We start from the raw sequence: 13,794 nt of genomic DNA, 5'->3' as shown, positions 1-13,794 counted from the left end.
AATATCAATAACCTCAGATATGCAGATGACACCACCCTTATGGCAGAAAGTGAAGATGAACTAAAGAGCCTCTTGATGAAAGTGAAAGAGGAGAGTGAAAAAGTTGGCTTAAAGCTCAGCATTCAGAAAACTAAGATCATGGCATCTGGTCACATCACTTTGTGGGAAATAGATGGGGAGACAGTGGAAACAGTGTCAGACTTTATTTTTCTGGGCTCCAAAATCACTGCAGATGGTGATTGCAGCCATGAAATTAAAAGTCACTTACTCCTTGGAAGGAAAGTTATGACCAACTTAGACAGCATATTAAAAAGCAGAGACATTACTTTGCCAACAAAGGTCCATCTAGTCAAGGCTATGGTTTTTCCAGTGGTCATGTATGGATGTGAGAGTTGGACTATAAAGAAAGCTGAGAGCCGAAGAATTGATGCTTTTGAACTGTGGTGTTGGAGGAGACTCTTGAGAGTCCCTTGGACTGCAAGGAGATCCAACCAGTCCATCCTAAAGGAGATCAGTCCTGGGTGTTCATTGGAAGGACTGATGTTGAAGGTGAAAGTTCAATATTTTGGCCACCTGATACGAAGAGCTGACTCATTTGAAAAGACCCTAATTCTGGGAAAGATTGAGGGAAGGAGGAGAAGGGGACGACAGAGGATGAGATGGCTGGATGGCATCACGGACTCAATGGTCATAGGTTTGGGTAAACTCCGGGAGTTGGTGATGGACAGGGAGGCCCGGCGTGCTGGGGTCCTGGGGTTCGTGGGGTTGCAAAGAGTGGGACACAACTGAGCGACTGAACTGAACTGAATAGCAATTGAAGCCACTATAATTGATACAAAAAGCCTTAACATTTTGAATTTGACCAAGCAATTCCAATACAAGGTTTTGTTTTGTTTTTAAATAATGATATAATTAGAGAATGTAGCACTTTGTTTTAAAAAGTAAAACAGTGTTTAAAAAATTAGAAACTAATGCAACTTTTTAAATTAACTATACTCCAATAATTTTTTTATATACAGGAAAAAAAAAAAAAACAACCTTTTCCTTTCGAAATAATTTTAAGTTTCCCGAAGAGTTGGAAAAACAATTCAGGGAGTTCTTCTGTACTCTTCACTTGGCTTCCCATAAAGAATACCAAACTATGGTATACCCATCAAAACTAATAAATTAGCATTGACAAAATACAATTATCTATACTTCATCCTGCAGCCAGACTTTACCAGATTTTCAAATCTGTCCCTTTTTTTCTGTTCCAGGGTCCAATCTAGGATTCCATAGGGATCCTGTCCCACTTAGTGTCCTCCAGTCTCTAAGAGTTTCAGTTTTATTTTTTATCTTTCATGACTCTGACAGCTTTGACTAGTACTAGTCAGATATTTTATAGAATATTCTTCAGGTTTGTTTTTTTTCCCATGATGTTTTGTGTTGACTAGATGAGAGTTTGGAATTATAGGGAAGAATACCACAATGGTGAAGTCCACTTCTCATCATATAAAAGGTATATGATATCAACATGTCTTACACTGGTAATATGAATCTTTATCAGTTGATTAAGGTAGTATCTACCAGGTTTCTTCACAGTTGCCATTTTATTTTTACTTATTACATCCATTTCAAGCAAGTCACTAAGTCTGGCACACAGTCAAGGGGAGAGAAATTGTTACATATCCCACACAGGCGAATATCAAAGAATTGGGGGCATACGTTAAAACCACTGCAGTAATTAATAAATATTTTAGGGGTGGCCACTTTAAGGTTATTTACCTGTTCTTCCTTAAAGCTTTCCCAGCTAATTTCAGCATTCATCATTAGATCATCTCAGTAGCATTTCATGCTGGGTTTCTAATTGTTTTCTCTTTCCCTCCTTCCCTCTGCATTTCCCACCTGAAATTCTGTAGGGAAGAATAACCTTTTTTCTCCCATTTATTTGTTCATTAATTTATTTATAGGATTATGAACTCATGCTGTTGATTTTATTCTTCGGGTTATGTGGTCGGGTGCTGTGATTACTTGTTTTGCTTCTCAGATTGTTCCGCTTTTGCCCACTGGGGGCTCTTTCAGGTTGGCTGCTCTGCCTTTTGGCATGCCTGATACTAGTTCCTTATTACTGTCATTAATTTTAACTCTCCATGCTTCCTGGCACTATATAAGGTGCTCCAAACTCATCCGGAGTAGATGTTTAAACTCACCCACAGTGGACAAATCAATAATCTCATAAATATTTATTTAATGTTAAATGACTATGCTAGTTGCTATGGGGAACAATGAAGTTTAAGGTATAATTTCTGCCTTCAAGAATTCTGTAATCTATTTTCAGAGATAAAATAAACTAATAAGAGAAAATGGAAAATACAAGGCAGTACACGATTAAATTAGTCAGGACTGGAGAAGCTCACAGAAGAAAGGAAAAAATAACATCAATCTGAATATGTCGAGAAAGTAAACCTTGAGAGATAGGCCTAGCTCAGGCAAGTGGAGTGGAAAGGGAGAAAGTAAGTGCAGGAATTGTTATAAGAGAGTGTGAGAAGTAGTGAGGGACAAAGTCATCTGAGATGAAATTGACAAAGTTTCTTGTTTTTTAAGATAAAAGTCCAGCTAAAATTGATACAAGAAAGAATGGAAGGTAGGAATAGCTTGGGATTTGTTTAATTAAATTTAACATTCCTACAGCAACACCAACCATTCCCCCCCAGATCCAGATGGTATTATTAGTGAATTTCTTCAACTATTTGAGGAAGAAATGATACTAACCTTAAGTAAATAACAGAAAATAGAGTAGAACACTTCCTAAGTCATTTTCTGAGATATACACTACTTTAATATGAAGTGCTGACACGGTTTAAAAAATTACATATTGACATCTATCATGACCATAAATGCAAAAATATCTAATTCACAATTAGGAATAGAATGCAGTGATATAGAAAAAGGATGATAGTTGCAGGATACAAAATTAATAGTGCAGAAATCTGGTACTTTTCTGTACATCAATAAAGAGCTATCAGAAATAGAAAGTAAAAAAGCAGTCCTGTTTTAATTTGCATCAGAAAACTTACCAAGGAGATGAAAGTCCTATGTTCTATAAACTATAAAAATATTGATTAAACAAATTGAAGATGATAAGAAGAAATGGACAAGATATTCCACGCTCTTGGACTGGGAGAGTTAATATTGTTAAAATGGCCACCCAGAGCAATCTATAGATTTAATGTAGTCGCTGTCAAATTATCCATGACATATTTTTACAGAACTGGAACAAATAATTGTAGAATTTGTTGGAACTACTGGTAAAAAGGATTCTGAATTACCAAAGCAATATTGAGCAAAAGAACAGAGCTGCAGGGAGGTATCACCTTCCCAGACTTCAGACTATGACAAAGGTACGGCAATCAAGAAAGCATGACATTGGCATGAAAACAGACATAAGGTCAATGCAACAGAGTAGAGAGCCCAGAAACAAACCCATGCATCTGTGGTCAATTAACCGCAGAGAAAGAGGCAAAATATATACAGTGAGGAAAAGACCGTCCGTCTCTTCAGTAAGTGATGCTGAGAAAACTGGACAGCTACCTGTAAAAGACTGAGATTAGAACATTTCCTCACACCAGGGACAAAAATTAAACTCGATTAAAGATAAAATGTATCAGTGACCTAAGTAGGACCTGAAACCATAAATCTAGAAGAGAGCCTAGGCAGAACACTCTACATAAATTGTACTAGTACATTTCTGAATCTAAGGCAAAAGAAATAAAAGCAAAAGTTAAAAAAAAAAATCACCTAGTTAAACTTAAAAGGTTTTCTCAGCCAAGGAAGTCATCAACAAAACAAAAAGGCAACCTGTGGAATGGGAGAAGATATTTACAAATGATGTAACAGGTGGCTAATAGCCAAAATATATAAATAGCACATGTAACTCAATATCTAAAAAAACAACCAACCGGATTAAAAATTGGACAGAAGACCCGAAATGACATTTTTTCCAGAGAAGACATACATATGGCTAATAGGCACATGAAAAGATGCTCATCTTAACTAGTTATTAGAGAAATGCAAATCAAAAGAACAAGATATTACCCCATGCCTGTCAGACTGCTGCTGCTGCCAAGTCACTTCGGTCATGTCCGACTCTGTGCGACCCCATAGACGGCAGCCCACCAGGCTCCTCCGTCCATGGGATTTTCCAGGCAAGAGTACTGGAGTGGGGTGCCATTGCCTTCTCCAGCCTGTCAGACTAGCTATTATCAAAAAGCCTACAAATAACAAACATTGCTGAAGATCTGGAGAAAAGAGAATCTTCATACACTATTGGTGGGGATGTAAATTGGTGCAGTCACTATGAAAAACAGTGTGGAATGTCCTTAAAAAAACTGAAAATAAAACTACCCTATTGATCCAACAGTTCCTCTCCTGGGTATATATCTGGAAAATACGAAAACTATATTTGATAAGATTCATGCACCACAGTGTTCATAGCACTATCTACAATAGCCAAGACATGGAAGCAACTCACATACCCATTAATTCTGTCAATAGACAACTGGATTAAGGTGTGTGTGTGTGTGTGTGTGTGTGTGTGTAGTGGAATATTATTCATCCATAAGAAAAGAATGAAATTTTGCCATTTATAACAATGTGAATGGCCCTAGATAATATGCTTAGTGAAACAAGTCAAAGACACACACTGTGTGATACCACTTACAAGTGGAATTTAAAAATTAAACTGACAAATGTATATAGCAAAACAAACAGATTCACAAATTCAGAAAACAGACTAGGGATTACCAGTGAGGAGAGGGAATGAGGGAAGGACAAGATAGAGGTACAGGTTAAGAGATACAAACTACTATGTATACAATAGATGAGCAACACAGATATATTGCACAACATAGGGAATTATAGCCATCATAATGACATTTAATGTATAATCTGTAAAGATTCTGAGTCACCATACTGAACACCTGAAACTCATTTAATATTGTAAACCAACTATACATCCAAAAAAAAAAAGTTGAAGCACTGAGTTCTTTCCTTCTAAATCAAGAAGAAGGCATGCCATGTCTCCTCTCACTGGTTCTATGTAACATTGAACTCGAGGTTCTAGCCAGTGAAATAGGATTAGCTACTAAAAGAAATTTTAGAAGTTAACAGATTGGAAAGGAAGAAGTGATTGAACTGTCTCTGTTTGCAAATGGTATGACTGCATATCTGGGAAATTCTAAGAAATCTAAAAAGATCTATTTGAACTTAGCAGAAATCTGTTCCATTTATCAAGGCCTCAGAATACAAGGTCATTGTAAAATATCAATTGTATTTCTATATGTGAAGAAATAATTAGAAAATGAAATTAAAAACACCACCACTTATAATAATATCAATACCATAAGATAGTGATATATTTAAATGAAAAGCACAGTACCTAAATACTGAAAATTATAAAATATTTCTGATAAAAATTAAAGATGACCTAAGTGGAAAAATATATATTATACATGTAATGGAACAATCAGTATTTTTAAGATGTTGGTTTTCCCAAAATAGTGTATAGATTACCATAATCAAAAAGGGGTTTTGGTTTGTTTTTTTTTTTTTATAAATTGACAATTTCTAAAATTTATATGAAAAAATAGGGGCTTACAAGAATCAAAACATTTTCTTCCTCTTTTTTAAAAAACTGAGTCAAACTTTTTTCTCTCTTTTTTTTGTTTGTTTTTTACTTTTCTGGCTGTGCAATGCGGCATACGGGATCTTCCCCAACCAGGAGTCAAACCCATGCCCCCCTGTGTTGGGAGCATGGAGTCTTAACCACTGGACTTCCAGGGAAGTCCAAATCAAACATTTTTTAAAAAATGAATGACAGTGTGGCACTTCCTGATTTTAAGGCTTTCTCTAAAAGCACCAATAATTAAGAAAATCTAATATTAGGTAAGAGAGAAAGATCAGTGAAACAGAATCGGAAATAAACAACTATATAGTTAATTGATTTTCAACAAAGATATCAAAGCAGTTTATTGGAATAAAGAAACGGTCCATCAACAGATGGTGCTGGAACCATTCATTAACTGGGCTGAAACACAGTGAAACTTAATGCCCACCTCACTCCCGTATTCCTGGGCTTCTCTTGTGGCTCAGCTGGTAAAGAATCCACATACAATGCAAGAGATCTGGGTTTGATCCCTGGGTTGGGAATACACCCTGGAGAAGGGAACAGGTACCCACTCCAGTATTCTGGCCTGGAAAATCCCATGGACTGTATAGTCCATGAGGTTGCAAAGAGTCAGACACGACTGAATGACTTTCACTTTCACACAGTAAGTAATTCAGGATTAATCGTAGACCTTCACGTGAAAGCAACAGCTATAAAGCTTCTGGGAAAAAATGTAGGCCAGTGTCTTAGAAAGATGGCAGCTATTTTTTAGAATACCAAAAGCACTAACACTATAGGGGAAACCAATTAATTGGACTTGGCCAAAATGAAGAATTTCCTTTCATAAACAGACATTATTAATAGAGATACCACAGACAGGGAAAATAATGTGTAATACATATGATTGACAAAGAAATTGCATCCAGAATCTCTACAGAACCTTTACAACTCATTTTAAGAAGACAGAAAACACCCTTTTCCCAAAGGGGCAAAAATGCTTGAACAGAACCTTCACAAAAGAAGGTATGAGAGCGTCCAGTAAACACTTGAAGATCAATAATGACATCGTTAGTCGTGAGGGAAATGCACAGTTAAGTACCACTTCACACGTCCTAGACTTGGCTACAAATAAAAGCAGTGATGACACAGAATGTCGGGAAGGACATTGGAATATGCTCAGTCAGGACTGGTGGGGATGTAAGATATTACAGCCAATGTAAAATATTACAGCCATTTAACTCTAAGAACTAGTGGTTCCTTAGAGTTAAACATGTACCTGCCCTAGGCCCCATCAGCCTCGCTCTGATTATTTACTTAAGAGAAATGAAAGTGTATATTTACAAAAAACCTTGTATCAGAGTGTTTGTAATAACTTCATAGTGACTGAAAACTGGATCAACCTCAGTGTCTATCAACCGGAGAATGAGTAACAAGTTACGGTGTTTTCCTACAATGGAATGATACTCATTTATACAGTTATTTTTATACACTAATGCTGATGAATTAACTGAATAGACTTAACAACAAGAATAAATTATAGTCACTGTGGTGCAAAGGAAGCCAGACAAAAAATAACATATAATATATGATTCTGTATATATGAAGTTCAAGTACAGACAAAGCCACCGACAGTGATAGGAACCAGAACTCCCCTTTTGGAAGGGCTTGACGGAAAGGCACTTTTCCGGAGTGATGAAAAGGCTGTTAATCTTAACTAGTGGTTTGGTTACGTTTGGTTCTGTTTGCTGATGCTCCACACTGAAATGTATGCTTAAAATCTGTGCATTTTACTGCATGTAAATTATATGCCGCTTGAAAGAAATTGTAGACATACTCTATTCTGTACTGATCTTTGGGGAAAGATTTATTAAATCTTGGGTGTTCAATAGTCATGAACATGGAAAGGAATGTGCCTTCTAAACCTTAGAGCAGCATGGATTATCCCATTCCACTCTCCTGGGCCTGTGCTCACACACCAGTTCCCCCTCTTGAATTTCCACATTATGTCAGTGGTCTCACAATTTTTGTCAAACCCAGGCTTAAAATATTCTTGCAGCTTTGATTATTTCTTCTATTTTATCATGATTTCCATCTAATTTATGGAATTTCCTCTATTCTCTGCTTTTTTTCCTTCCATCTAGGCCTTCCTTTATACTTTCACAACTATATTTCTATTTCACTCTCTTAGCAATAGTCCTCTCCTTTTTTTTTTTAATTATTCGGAACACTGATGCCACATTTATCCTCAAAAACACACTCCTGGTCAAAATCCATCTGAAACCAGAACACTTCTGGTAGCTCTAGGCCAGTTGACAAAATTTCAAATTTGTTATTCTGGAATTTACACCCTAGTCTTATTCTCCAGCTCTGTAAATTCTCCTCTGCAGTCTCCAAATGTGTCACAGTCTCTCTCATCTCTACAGGAAACGAATATATGTGTCATTAAAAATTTTTCACATTGATTAGTAACCCTTTTGAAGGAACCTGTACTTGTATACAGTAACAATTTTAGTTCCAGAATTGTCTCATTTTTTGTTTTGTTTTGCATCTTTTTTATTTTTTGTGATATAAGACACTGCTGCTAACGTTTTATCACTTACTTGTTTATTTAAAAAATATGTATTGGGCCCCGGACATATACCAGACATAATACTGAGAGGTACAGGTTTGGTTCCAAGCATGGTGAACATGATGCCTGCCTTGACAGAGCTTGAAGCCCTAATTAGAGAGGAATTTAAAAAGTAATTATAATTCGGTGTGGTTAGTGCTATGGAGGGGGAGGAGTCTCATATTAGTCATGTATTGCTGCTTAACAAATTACCCTGAAACCTAACAGATTCCCCAGAGAAATACTACCAACAGGGTGCATGTGTGTAGAGTATGAATACACACGCACACACAATGCACACACACGTGCACACACACACACACATGCACACACATGCACACACACGTGCACACACATGCTCATGCGCACGCACGCACACACACACACACACACACACATATGCACGCGCACATTGCTGTTCAGTTAAGTCGTGTCTGACTCTCTGTGACCCCTTGGACTACAGGCCACCAGGCTCCTCTGTCCCTTACTATCTCCTGGAGTTTGCTGAAATTCATGTCAATTGAGTTGGTGATGTTATCTAACCATCTTATTATTGGCCTCCCCCTTCTCTTTTGCCTTCTATCTTTCCCAGCATCAGGGTCTTTTCCAGTGAGTTGGCTTTTCACATCAGGTGGCCAAAGTATTGGAATTTCAGCATCAGATTAGTCTTTATGAAGAATATACAGGGTTGATTTCCTTTAAGATTGACTGGTTGGATCTTCTTGCAGTCCAAGGGGCTCTCAAGAGTCTCATCCAGCACCACAGTTCAAAAGCATCAATTCTTGGATGCTCAACCTTTTTCCTTTATACACACACATACACAAATATATAGAGATACACACGTATATATATCAGTATCTTTACCTATTCGTAGAGAACTTTATTTCAGAGAATTACCTCATGTGATTATGGGGGCTGGCAAGTCCAAAATCTGCAGGGCAGAGTGGAGATCCAAGGAAGAGTTGTGTTTCAGCTCAAGTCCAGAGGCAGTCTGTAGGCACAATACCTCTTTCTCAAAGAGACCTCAGATGGTTCTCTTTTAAGGCCTTCATCTGATTGGATGAGACCCACCAGCACTGCATAGGTTAGTCTGCTTTACTTAGCATCTACTGATTTAAATGTTAATTTCACCTAAAAACCCTTTCACAGCATCATTCAGACTGGTGTTGAACTAGATATCTGAGTGCTGTGGCCTCGCCAAATGACACGTGATACTAACAATCACAGTCAGGAATCTGCGTGACCCAGGGCAGTCCTCCGGCTTGTGGCCCCTCACCAGGCTTCAATCAGGGTGTCGGTCAGACGCACAGTTATCCCAGCTGGGGCTGATCTGCAGTTCCCCTGGCTTAACCGGACCAGGATCCATTTCCAAGCTCACCCAGTGATCGTTGGCAGGGCTCAGTTCCTAACAGCTGGATGGACTGGGGGCCTCAGACCCTTGCCAGGGGGCCTCTCCACAGAGCATTGCCAGCATGGCAGCTGGCATCGTTAGGGTCAGAGGGCAAGAGAGAGGTCACGTCCATCACTTTTGCCATACTTTGTTCATCAGAAGACTAGGTCTCACCCACACTCAAGGTGGGGATGGAGAGGGGATCACATAAGTGTGTGAAGACTGGAATAGAGTCAGTCAAGAGAATCAATGGAAGATCCTTTCTAGTTTGAAATGTTTTAGCTCTGTGATGAGCAACTAGAGAAAGGATGAATATTGCTGTGGCTTGGGAAGACTCACTTAAAAGGAGAGGCTTCCCTGAGCTGTGCTGGGTTGGTTCATACACCAAGAGGAGGAGGAGAAGCAGCAGCAGTAGTTCTTCACAAGCCATGTACATCTGAGCATCTATGGAGCATTTGAAAAATGCATATAGTGACAGCTTTCCCCTGGTGATTCCAGTTTAGTTGACCTGGGTAATTTTGGTGCATCCCTAGTCGAGATTCACTGTAGTATAATGATCAGACAGTTTTTAGTTGACCCAAGGATTTGGATCAGAAGTAGTATGTTTTGAGCTTACAGAGAATGGTGGAAAAAGGTATTCCTAATGAGGACATAGATCTGATCCTTAAGAAAACAGGGAGACATTGTAAGTTACTAAGTTGGTTGTTGTTGAGTTGCTCAGTCATGTCCGACTTTTTGCAACCCCATGGACTGCAGCACGCCAGGCTTCCCTGTCCTGTATCTCCCAGAGTTTGCCCAGACTCATGTCCTCTGATTCGGTGATGCCATCCAACCATCTCATCCTCTCTCGTCCCCTTCTCCTCCTGCCTTCAATCTTTCCCAGCATCAGGGTCTTTTCCAATAAGTCAGTTCTTCGCATCAGGTGGCCAAAGTTTTGGAGCTTCAGCATCAGTCCTTCCAGTGAATATTCAGGGTTGATTTCCTTTAGGATTGACTGGTTTGATCTCCTTGCTATCCAAGGGACTCTCAAGAGTCTTCTCCAGCACCACAGTTCAAAAGCATCAATTCTTCAGCGCTCAGCCTTCTTTATGGTCTAACTCTCACACTGTACATGACTACTGGAAAAAGCATAGCTTTGACTATTCAGACCTTTGTTGGCAAAAATAATGTCTCTGCTTTTTAATACACGGTCTAGGTTTGTCATAGTTTTCTTCCAAGGAGCAAGCATCTTTTAATTTCACAGAAAGTTACTGAGTAGTGCATGAATATATAGTTACATTACAAATTTTTCATTTATATATTCATGATCACCACCATAGACCAAAGAGGATGCCACATATTTTGACTGTTTGTAGGACACCAGCAAAAAGCTTATGAGATGTGATGTCATGAGTTGGGTGAATGGGAAGAGGAGCTGACAGGATTCCATAATTCAGTGGAAGAAATAAACAAGGGTGGGATGGGAATGATGACACTGCGTCTTTTAAAGTCCACCCTCCTTCAGCACACCGCCCAGGGCTGGGAAGCAGAGAGGGTGTTGGGGAATTTGAGTGTGCTTTCAGCTCTGCTGTTCAGTGAAATATTCTGTGGGTCTGACAAGGATAGAGTAGCGTGGCTCAGTAAGCCCTTGAAAGGGGGATTTATTCAGAGGCACTGTGTTTTAAATCCACAAATGACGAGATTCCTGCCAAGCTTCTTTTGAATTAAATAAAGTCCAGAATATAGGGGAAAGTGGAATGTTCACTAATGCGATAAGACAGCATTTCTACATGAAGGATACAAAATCAAATAGAGTCTTTGTTTTCATTGCTTCTAGAGAGTCAAAGTCGGAATCCTTCTGTGGCTCTGTGCCTGTAGCAATATGGGGCATCTTTTCATCATACTTTCGGGAATAAAAGGGCATATAGTTTCTGTGCATGGCGACAGGTGTGTTTCCTTGAACAATGCCCTGTAAAGGTCACGTTGGAGATTTGAGTCACAAGCCCTGTGACTTAAATTTGATGCTAAGTTTAGAAATGGTGTGTCCAGAGTGTGCCAAGTTCCATTAAAAGCCCTGGTGTCATTTTGGATTACAGTTGAATAGAATAGGACCCAGCGGGTCATTGTATCTTTCTTCGTAGCAATACATAGATTCTCCTTCTTTGTATTATTCCCTAGTCGGGTGGTTATGATAGATACCCACTTTCACACGAGATCCTGGAAAATAATGTCTAATTTCATGGACCATTTTTTTTTCTCAAGTAGCTAATTTTTTAGCTTTTCAATTGTCATTAGAGGATTTCTGTAAAAGCCTCATTATTTGTGTGTGTTCACTTATGGCTGATCTTAAATGCTACCTTCTTCACTGACACTTTCACTATCCCCCTCGTCCCCAAGAAAGAGGATCTCCAGTCTTTTCAAAGCTTCGGAGCACTTCTTCCCTCACTGACGTCATTGTGCTCTGTTATATAATATTACTACTACTTACACCTCAGTACCAACTGATACATTCTTACCACGCTCCTCTTATTGTGCCGAGCACTTTATGTTGTTTGTCGTTTAGTTGCTAAGTCATGTCTGACTCTTTTATAGCTCTTTATATAGGTTATCTTACTTAATGCTCACAGCAACTTACATGGGAAGTGTATCATTTCTGCATCTGGCTGAGGAGGAAGCCAGGGTTGAAGAGTCTTAGGTGCCTTGCCCAAGATCACACAGCTAGGAACTTATGAAACAAGAACAGCTCCAGGCAGTCTGGTCCAGGCCCCATTCTTTCAACCACATACTAATACCTCCTTCTTAACCTTTTTGACATCCAAGTAGCATCCTGTTCCAAACCAGTAAGATGCTTGAGGGAAAAACGGTGTTGCTTTTTTCCAGTATTCTTGGAATTTTCCGACATGTTGATGACTCAAAAGTAGGCACTATGATATTTGTCTTTCTCTGTCTGGCTTAGAGAAAGACAGATATCATATGATAACACTTCTATGAGGGATCTAAAAAATGATACAAATAAGCTTAATTACAAAACAGAAATAGACTCATAGATATAGAAGACAAACTTACAGTTACCATAGAGGAAAGCAGGCGACAGGTAAGCTAGGAGTTTGGGATTAAAATATACACACTAATATATACAAAAGGGGGCTTCCCTAATAGCTCAGTGGTAAAGAATCTAACTACCAGTGCAGGAAACCCAGTTCAGTCCCTGGATCAGGAAGATAGCCTGGAGGAGGACATGGCAACCCACTCCAGCATTCTTGCCTGGGAAATCCCATGGACAGAGGAGCCTGGCGGGCTACAGTCCATGGGGTTGCAAAAGAGTCGGACACGACTCAATAACAGCAGCACATAAAAAATAGATAACCAACAAAGACTTACTGTGTAGCACCGGGAACTGTACTCAGCATCTTGTAATAACCTTTAATGGAAAAGAATGTAAAAAGAAATCTATGTTTATATACATGTGTGTTTATATATGGATATAATTAAATCATGCTGCTGTATATTTGAAACTAACATAACATTGAAAATCAATTATATTTCAAAAAATTTAAAAAATAAAGTCTGCAGCAAAATGTGGCTGAGTGACTGCTTGGAAAGTGCCATCAATATTTTATGGAAAACACAATCCAAAAGTTTAGGCATTCCAGGTGAACCTTTGTTTTTAAGCGGTGTGAAGAAATCAGAGTGCTAGTCTGTGAAGTTTTAGCAACAGTTGCTGTTTATTTTGTATTCTTGTCATTTAGCTTAGATTCTGTGGCCCACAGACTTCCATTCCCTGTCCTCTGTCGAGCCCTCCTTCCTTCTTTTCTGCAGAGATAAACTGGCTGTGTTTGGCTCCGTGGTTTTTTCTTTTGGCCCCATGTGGTAATCCTAGTCTCCAGTTCTGAAGAGCTCTGAAAATGCTGTCAGTCATTCTTCCTTATTCTTTATTCATGCCGTAAGCTTTTGTTGCCTAAAATAAAATAAAAAGATTTTAAAGTTTCGCATGACCTTCTTCATCCCTCTGTAGCCTTTCTGAAAAGCTTCCCAACGACAGTGTGGATATGGGCTAACAGTTCCAAGGCTTGTACAGAAGACAATGCCATTAAAAGCTGGTACTTCGAGGGGAATTTTGAAGTGATTGATTACAGGGTAGTAAATATGAAACGCACCATAAACATGGATGCT

General features: G+C 38.8%; 1 protein-coding gene across 1 annotated transcript in view; it reads left to right on the top strand.

Moving 5' to 3' along the window:
- ENOX1 (ecto-NOX disulfide-thiol exchanger 1) overlaps positions 1–13,794 on the top strand; it is a 477,511-nt gene that overhangs the window by 136,099 nt on the left and 327,618 nt on the right. The gene's annotated exons all lie outside the window — the stretch shown is intronic.

The sequence above is a fragment of the Cervus elaphus genome, chromosome 30 (genome assembly GCF_910594005.1).
Source record: "Cervus elaphus chromosome 30, mCerEla1.1, whole genome shotgun sequence".
In the NCBI taxonomy this organism is placed as follows: domain Eukaryota; kingdom Metazoa; phylum Chordata; class Mammalia; order Artiodactyla; family Cervidae; genus Cervus; species Cervus elaphus.
This window is presented reverse-complemented; position numbering and strand designations above follow the sequence as displayed.